The sequence below is a fragment of the Pteropus vampyrus genome, unplaced genomic scaffold, assembly GCF_000151845.1.
Source record: "Pteropus vampyrus isolate Shadow unplaced genomic scaffold, Pvam_2.0 Scaffold378, whole genome shotgun sequence".
NCBI classification, from domain to species: domain Eukaryota; kingdom Metazoa; phylum Chordata; class Mammalia; order Chiroptera; family Pteropodidae; genus Pteropus; species Pteropus vampyrus.
Genome location: NW_011889159.1, coordinates 217,461 through 227,219, shown reverse-complemented (window position 1 = coordinate 227,219; position 9,759 = coordinate 217,461). Strand labels below are relative to the sequence as shown.

Genomic DNA, 9,759 nt, shown 5'->3' with positions numbered 1-9,759 from the left:
TATATATCTCATCTATATATATATAGCTATGTATCTCTCTCTATACCAACTATATCTATATCTATATCTGTATCTAATCATATCTTATTGATCCATTCTTCAGTCTATATGGACTTTTAGGTTGTTTCCGTATCTTAGCTATTGTGAATAATAAATAATAAATAAGGGAGTTCATAGATCTCTTTGATACCCTGTATTCACTTCTTTTGGGTATATACCCAGAATGAAATTGCTGCATCACTTGGTAGATTTGTTTTTAATTTTTGAGAAAACTCAATATTGTTTTCCTTAGCGGCTGAATGAATTTACATTCCCACCAACAGTGTACAAGTGTTTCATTTTTTGCACATGTTCTCTTACACTTGTTATTTCTATCTTCTTGATCACCACTCTAAATGGTGTGATGTGATGATATCTCATTGTGGTTTGATTTGCGTTTCCCTGATGATTAGTGATGTTGAGCATCTTTTCATGTACCTGTTGGCCACTTGGATGTCTTCTTTGGAAAAATGTCTCTTCAATTTCTCTGCCCATTTTTTAATCGAATTTTTTGTTTTTTGTTATTGAGTTGTATGACTTATTCATATATTTTGAATATTAACCCCTTATTTAATATCAGCTTGTGAAAAATTTCTCTCATTTTAAAGATCGTGTTTTCATTTTGTTGTTTCTTTACCGTGCAAAAACTTTTAAGTATTATGTAGTCCTACTTACTTATTTTTGCTTTTATTGTTTGTGTTTTCGATGTCATACCCAGAAAATCAATGTTAAGAGCAATGTTGAGGAGCTTCTCCCCTATGTTTTCTTTTAGGAGTTTTTTGGTATCAGGTCTTATGTTTAAGTCTTTGATCTATTTTGATTTTTCGTGAGTGGTGTAAGATAAGGGGTTCAATTTTATTGTTCTGCATGATATATTTATCCAATTTTCTATCTTTTGTTGAAGAGACTATCCTTTTCCCATTGAGTTTTCTCGGCTCCCTTCTTGAACTAATATTAGCTGACCGTACATTTGGAGGTTTAATTCTGGGATCTCTATTCTGTTCCATTGGTCTCTGTGTCTATTTTTATGCCAGTACCATACTGTTTTGATTACTATAGCTTTGTAGTATAGTTTGAAATCAGGAAGTGTGATACCTCTGGTTTAATTCTTTTTCCTCCTGATTGCTTTGGCTATTTAGGTTTTTTTGCGGTTCCATACAAATTTTAGGACTTTTTTTTTTTTCTATTTCTTTGAAATGCCATTGGTTTTTAAATGAAGATTGCACAGAATTGATAGATGGCTTTGGGTAGTATGGACATTTTAATAATCTTAATTATTCCAATACATGAACATGAGATATTTTTCCATTCGTTTGTGTCTTCTTTGATTTCTTTCAGCAAAGTCCTGTACAGATTTTTCATTGTACAGATCTTTCACTTCTTTGGTTAATTTTATTCCTAGATATTTTGTTTTTGATGCTATTGTGAATGAGATAGTTATCTTCATTTTTTTTTTCAGATGTTTCATTATTAGTGTATAGAAATGCAACTGATTTCTGTATGTTGATTTTATATCCTGCAACTTTACTGAAATTGTTAATTAGTTCCAATAGTTTTTTGGTTGTATCTTTGGGATTTTCTATATATAAAATGATATTATCTGCATCAGTGGCAATTTTACTCCTTTTTTTTTTCTGATTTAAATGCCTTTTACTTCTTTGTCTTGCATAATTGCCTGGCTAGTACTTTCAGTACTATTGAATAAGGATGGTGAAAGTAGGCATCATTGTCTTGTTCCTGATCTTAGAGGAAAAGCTTCTAATTTTTCTTTGTTGAATATAATCTTGGCTATGGGTACGTTGTATATGACCTTTATTATGTTCAGGTATATTCCTTGTATACCCAGACTGTCCAGTATTTTTTGAACATGAAAGGATTTTGTGTTTTGTCAAGTGCTTCTTATGCATCTCTTGAGATGATCATATGATTTTTATCTTTTATTCTATAAAGTGATGTGTTACATTTATTAATTTGCATTATGTTAACCAAGCTTCTATTCCAAGGATAAATTTTGCTTGGTCATGGTGTATAATCATTTTAATGTGTTCTTGCATTCAGTTTGCTAATATTTTATTTAGAATTTTTACTTCTTATTCATTGAGGATATTAGTCTACAATTTTCTTTTCTTATAGTGTCCTTATTTGGCTTTGTCATTAGGGTAATTCTGGCCTCATAGAATGAGTTTGGAAGTGTTTGCTCTTCAGATTTTTGGAAGAGTTTGTAAGGAATTTGAATTAGTTCTTTTGGAGGGTTTTAGATTACTGGTTCAATTTCTTTACTCATTACTGGTTTGTTCAGGTTTCCTATTTCTTCCTGATTCAGTCTTGATAGGTTTTATGTTTTCTAGGAATGTTTTAATTTCTTGTAAGTTTTCTAATTTGTTGGCATATAACTGTCCTATGTATTTCTGTAGTATGAGTTGTAATATCTTTTTCATTTCTAGGTTTAAATATTGGAGTCTTCTTTCTTTTTTCATAATCTAGCTACAGCTTTGTCAATTTTTCTCTATCTTTTCCAAAAACCTTAGTCGTGTTGATCCTATCTATTGTGTTTCTTGTCTCTGTTTCATTTATTTTGACTCTGATCTCTGATCCTGTATTCTGCTAACTTTGGATTTGTTTTTCTTTTTCTAGTTTCTTGTGGTGTAGTTAGGCTGTTTACTTGAGATCTTTCTAATTTCTTCATATATGAATTTTTCACCATAATTTCCCTCTCACAATTGCTTTTATTGCATTTCATAAGTTTTGATATGTTATATTTCTGCTTTAATTTGGATCAGGATAATTTATTATTTTTCTTTTGATTTCTTCTTTGACCCATTGGTTGTTCAGCAGTATGTTGTTTAGTGTCCACATACTTGTAGATTTTTTAGCTTTCCTCTTGATATATATTTTCATACCATTAAGATCAAAAAAGATATTTGGTATGATTTCAATCTTCTTAAATTTGCTAAGATTTGATTTGTGTCCTATCAAATGATCTTTCTTGGAGAATGTTCCATGTGCACTTGAGAAAAATGTATATTCTGTTGCTGCTGCATGGAATGTTCTATATATGTCTGTTAAGTTCATTTGATCTAAAGTTGGTTCAATTCCCCATTTTCCTGTTAATTTTCTGTCTAAATAATCTCTCCATTGCTGACAGTGGAGTATTGAAATCCCCTAATGTTATTGTCTTGTTGTCTGTTTCTCCCTCCAGATCTGTTAGTATTTGCATAATATATATAGGTGCTCCAGTGTTGGGTGTGCATATATTTATGAGTGTTTTATTTTCTTGATGTGTTGACCCCTTTATCATTATATAATGACCTTCTTTGTCTCTTGTTACTGTTTTTGTCTTAAAGTCTATTTCATCTGACATTAGTATGGCTATCTCTATTTTATTTCAGTTTCCACTTGCATGGGGTATTTTCTTCCATCCCTTCACTTTGAGCCTCTGTATCTTTAGAGCTGAAATGAGTCTCCTGTGGGCAGGATATAGGTGAGTCTTGTGCTGCTCTGGGACTTTGATTGATAAATTCAATCCATTTACATTTAGAGTGATTATTGATATGTAAGGAGTTATTACTGCCATCTTATTGTTTGTTTTTATTGTTTGTTATTGTGTCAGTTTTTTTTTTTTGTATCGCTATTGTTCCTTTTTCCATTTGTTTCTGCCTACCTTCGTTAGTTGGTAGTTTACTGTGGTGAAATGCTTAGAGTCCCCTTTTTCTTTATTTTTGTAAATACACTCTAGATTTTTGCCTTGTGGTTATCACGAGGCTTACACAAAACATCTCGTAAAACAGTCTATTTAATGCCGATAGCAACTTATTTTCATTCACCTATAAAGGCTCCTCCTCCCTTTACTCCTCCTCTTTTATATTCTTGGTATCACTATCTCTTTTTATGCTGTGAATTTGTTAACAAATTATAGAAGCTATAGTTATTTTTAAGCTCTTTAACTTTTAAACTGTAATTAAGTAGTTAACATACCATTCTAATATAGAGTTATTGTTTTTTAATTCTGTTTATTTTTTACATTTACCATAGTGTTTTATTTTCATGTTTTTATGTTGTTGATTAACATCTTTTCATTTCAGCTTGAAGAACTCCTTTCAGCATTTCTTATAAGGCAGGTGTAGCGGTGGTGAACTCTGCCAGCTTTTGTTTTTCTGGGAAAGCCTTTATTTTTCCTTCATTTTTAAAGGATAATTGCTGGATAAAGTATTCTTGGGTAGCAACTTTCATCTTTTAACCCTTTGTCTATTTTGTAACTATCCATTTGTACTTCGCAATCCCTTAGCCCTTTTTCACTATTGCCCCAACTCCCTCCCATCTAGTAGCCCTCAAAATGTTCTCTGTATCTATGAGTTTCCATTTTTGTTGTTGTTGTTTATTTTGTTCTTTAGATTCCACATGTATGTGAAATCATACGATATTTGTCTTTCTCTATCTGACTTATTTCATTCAGCACAATATCCTCTAGGTCCATCAAGGCAATATCTTTTCCATCCTCTTCCTTTTAGTCTCTCTGTGTGTTTTAATCTGAAGCGAGTCTCTTGTAGGAAGCATATGTAGGGGTCTTGTTTTCTTATCCTCAGCCACTCTGTCTTTTGGTTGGAGCACTTAATTCTTTTCCATTTGAGGTACTTATTGATAGGAATGTAGTTATTACCATTTTTTTATTCCTGGTTTTAATGCATGTTTTTTCTTCTTAAAATTGTCCCTCCAACATTTCCTGGTGTTGATGAATTCCTTTAGCTTATTTTTGTCTGGGAAGCTCTTTATCTGTCCTTCGACTCTAAATGATAGCTTTGCTGGACAAGGTATTATTGGTTGTAGATCCTGGATTTTCATCATGTTAGATATTTTGTGCCAAGCCCTTCTGCATAGTTTCTTTTGAGAAATCAGCTGCCAGTTTTATGGGTGCTCCCTTGTAGGTAACTAACTGGTTTTCTCTTGCTGCTTTGAAGATTCTTTGTATTTAACCTTTGGAATTTTAATTAAGATGTATCTTGGTGTGGGCCTCTTTGGGTTCCTGGTTTTTGAGACTCTCTGAGCATCCTGGAGTTTTGAGACTCTCTGAGCTTCCCTCAGGTGAGGGAAGTTTTCCATCATTATTTCTTCAAATATCTCTTCAATGTCTTGTTTTTTTTCCTGATACCCCAATGACATAGATATTTTTACATTTAATAGTGTTCCATAGGCTCATAAATTATTGTCTTGGCTTCTTTTTTCTTGCCATTCTGATTGAGTGTCCTCGGCTTTCCCATCCTCTATATAGATCATTTGATTCTCTTCTTTATCCATTCTGTTTATTCCATTTAATATACTTTTCATCTCAAGTAATGTGTGCTTCATTTCTGACTGGTTCCCTTTTATAATTTCCATTTTCATTTTTATGTGTTTTTATCTTTTAAATTTCTCACTGAATTCACCTACACTTCCCCTAAGTTCATGGAACATATTTATAACCAGTATTTTGAACTCTGCATCTGATATATTGTTTGACTCCATTATTCCTGATCTCTATTCTGTTCTCTCATATGGTTTCTACTTCTTTTTTCCCATTTTGGTTGCCTTACTATGTCTGTTTGTATGTACTAAGCAAAGCTTCTAACTCTCCCAGTCTTATTAGTATAGCTTTGTGTAGTAAGTGTCCAGTGGCACAGTCTTGAGAGGGGTTCAGCTGCAGGCCAAGTTTGGTCCCAGTCTGTGACCCTCTGGGGCCACCTGTTAAGATTCAGCAAGCAGTTCACAGATGCTGTGCTTATAGTTGCCTCAAGAAACCACATCAGAAACCGAGGCCAGTTGCCACCAGTGTGAGTATTGGTGCTGCTCAGCAAGTAGCACCAGATTCGCCATGGACACAGCTGAATGTGGCTTGGGTGGGACCGTGAGTTGGGGGAGGCAGAGTTTCAGGGAATCCTCTGGGTGGAGCGACCTCCGTTTTTGAGTTTCATGAGGTCTTAGCTATGGCGGTGCTGTGTCCACACACTGGAAGGGTAAGTGACTTAACAGAGGAATAATGGATAGTATTGGCACTTCTGCCTAGGAGAGAGCCTCACTTCCAACCCTCTTTCCAACAACTCAGTGTGCCCCTGTAAGTCCCTGGTGCCCTCCATACAGCGACCCAGTGCTGGTGTTCAGAGCCAGAAGGTCTGTCACTGCAAAAGTGTGCTCGTGGACACGTTCCCTTTAAGAGGCGTCTGCAACTGCTGGCTACTGTTGCTCTGGCCTCTGTCCTACTCAGCTGCTGGCAACCAGGCAGCTTTGCGTTTCATCCCATCCTACCTTCTGCCATTGCAGGGTGATTTCTTAATTCTCCATTTAGTTGTAGGGCTTGTTCATCTAGATCCCAGGTGATTTTCCATGCTGTTTGCTCCATGTTTCTGTCAAAACTTTGATTTGGTCACAAGAGGGATGGACAAAGGCTCTATCATCTATGCTATTTTTTTTTTGCCTCTCAAGAGTTATGTATATATTTTGAATTACAGTCCTTTAGTAGATGTGTCTTTTGTAAATATATCCTTCCAGTCATTGCTTATCTTCTAATTCTCTTGATAGTGTCTTTTGCAGAGCAGAAGCTTTTAATTTTAATAAAGTTAAGCTTATTGATCGTTTCTTTTATGAATCATGCCTTTGGAGTTGTATCTAAAAAGTCATTGCCATACCCAAGTTCATCTAGATTTTCTCTTATGTTATCTTCTAGCATCATATTTAGGTCTGTGATCCATTTTGAGTTATTTTTGTGAAGGTGTAAGGTATGGGTCTAGATTAATTATTTTTGCAAGTGGGTGTCAGTTGTTTCAACATCATTTTTTGAAAAGACTATCTTTGTTTCATTGTTGAAAAGACTATTTTTGCTCCATTGTATTGTCTTTGTTCTTTTGTCAAAGATTAACTGACTATATTTATGTGAGACTTTCTGAGCTATCTATTCCATTCCAGTGATCTCTTTGTCTATTCTTTCACCAATAAGACACTGTCTAGATTACTGTAGCTTTAAACGTGTCTTGAATTTAAGTTATATCAGTCTTCCAACTTTGTTCTTCTCCTTCAATACTGTATTGGCTATTCTGTGTCTTTTGTCTCTTCCTAGAAACTTTAGAATCAGTGTCAGTATACACAAACTACCTTGCTGGGATTTTGTTGAGATTGTATTGAGTATCTCTATTAAGTTGGGAAGACATGACATCATGACAATTTTGAGTCTTCCTACCCATAAACATGAAATACTTTTCCATTTATTTAGTTCTTCTTTGATTTTGTTAATAAAAAGAGGAATACTTTACCAAAGACATTGAAACTTTGAAAAAGAACCAAATAGAAATTCTGGAGCTGAAGAACTCAATAAAAGAGATGAATGAAATAGTGAGCTTAAGAAATAAAGCTGACCAGATGGAGGAAGACAGAAATCTGGAAATAACACAGGTGGAAGAAGAGAGAGAAACTTGAGAGTAAAAAATAAAAATAAAAAACTCTACAAAAACTATCTGACTCCATCAGAAAAAACAATATAATAATAATGGGTATATTAGAAGGAGAAGAGAGGGAGAAGAAAACGGAAAGCCTATTCAAACAAATAGTCAAACCTGTGGAGAGAACTGGATCCTCAAATCCAAGAAGCAAACAGAGCACCTAATAATCTCAATTCAATAAGGCCTTCTCCAAGGCACATTATATTAAAAATTAATGACAAAGAAAAAATTTTCAAGGCAGCCAGGGAAAAGAAGATGGTAACCTATAATGGAAAACCCATTAGATTATCACTGATTTTTTTCAGCAGAAACTCTATAAACTAGGAAAGAGTGGAATCAAATATATTCAAACTGTTGAAAGAGAGAAATTACAAGCCAAGAATAATGTATTCAGTCAGCAAAGCTTTCCTTTAGATATGAAGGAGAAATAAAGACCTTTTCAGACATTCAGAAGCTGAGCGAATTTCAACCACAAGGCCTGCATTATAGGAAATATTGGAGTTATTCTACCTGAAACAAAAAGACAAAAAGATACAAAACAAGGAGTAATATGACTAACAGAGAGACAGAAGCAGGAATTGCAACCCTTATTCAGAATAGGGTATTATACACTTAAATGTTACACAATAGCTTTAAAGGAGGTAAAAACATTAAAACAAAAAGACAATGACGATAGCTGCTGTAACTTGGAAATGAACTCAGCATAAATAAGGACAATTTGAGACAACAAAAACAGAAAAGGCGAGACGATAAAGGTCTGAATTTGCTAAGGGGAATGGAGATAGGATGCATGCAGAAGAAAAAGGACAACTGTATATTCGAAACTTTCTTTTACCTAAACTTAATGGTAACCATACACACACAAAATCTGGAACTGAGATGCATAACATAAAAAAAGAGGTAACAGAGGAAAAAAATCATAGAATACTACCAAACCAAAACAACAGACAGAAACACAGGGCAAAGAAACAATGGAGACACCGTGCTACCAGAAAACAAAAGATAAACTGGCTACAGGAATATCTCAGATATCAATAATCATCCTGAATGTAAATGAACTGAACTCACTAATAAAAAGGCACAGAATAGAAGATTGGATCAAAAATCAGAGATTTGTTAATATTTGTTTTTTAATTGGTTCATTTATTCCAATGGTTTTTTAAAAAATGAAAACACAAATAAAATTTTATAGTGATATGCAACTCCCAATTCAAATTATTCAAGGAAGGGAAGTCAGAAAAATCTTCCAAAGTACTGCTCCTAACCCTTTTCTCAGTGCAGCACTGGGGTCCAGGATCAGACATGATAAACCTTATGAAGGAGAGGGCAAACATCAACCTGTTTCATCATCAACTTGATTTGAGTTAGTGTTTCCTTGTTTACATTGTGCAGTCTGTCCCTCCTTATACTCTTGCTTATGCTCGTATCTTCTCGTTTTATTTTTTCCACTTTATATCTTTTGGAATTTTGTTTTGTGACCCTAGGACTTCTGATTGAAATCTTAATTTTTAGTGTGTTATTTCCATGGTCTTTCCTGTAATATGACTCCAACATTTTTTTCCAGTATTGTGTTCTCTTTGTTTCTCTTCTGTAACCTAATTCTCTAAACAAATGAGCAATTTTTTTTCTCTGTCCTTGTCATGTAGTTTCCTGTTTTGTGGGCTTTTGATTTACCAAAACCAAAACCAAAACAAAAAACAAACCAATAAGAAAAAACCCAAATCCCCAAATTATTGTAATTTAAGGGAATGCCAGAAAACATAGAGGAAAAGAGATGGAAAGTAATCTGATTCTGTAGGTTCAGAGTTGTCAGATGTCAGAAGTGCCAGTGCAAATAAAGGAACTGAGATGTAATGGAGGACCAGAAGAAAGTGAGAGACAACTGAAACTTACCAGCTGCTATTGGACCAATTGCTAAAAAAGAAAGTAAAAGAAATTATTATTTTTTTTAATAATGTACTTAATTCTCATTGAAAATCCACTTGGAACATCACAAAAGGGACTTTTTGTGGGGACATTTAATCCTATACAAATATGCTATCTCTTATTATTAACTCTGCTTTAATAACCTAACTATCTAGGGCATTTTGGAAGGCCTATATATGAGTTATATATGAGTAAAAATCACTTTTTCTAATGAAATAATTATTTTTAACATCCTTAACCTTCAGGAGACTGGTTACCAGCTAAAGTTTAATAACTTAAGCTTCCTCTTCGTTTTTTTTCTCTTTCAACATTCTCTCTTCCTTTCAAACCT

The 9,759-nt window shown here is 33.9% G+C and overlaps 1 protein-coding gene across 1 annotated transcript in view; it reads right to left on the bottom strand.

The window, feature by feature from the left end:
* Positions 1 to 9,759, bottom strand: part of CUNH6orf10 (chromosome unknown C6orf10 homolog) — a 74,437-nt gene that overhangs the window by 7,149 nt on the left and 57,529 nt on the right. The gene's annotated exons all lie outside the window — the stretch shown is intronic.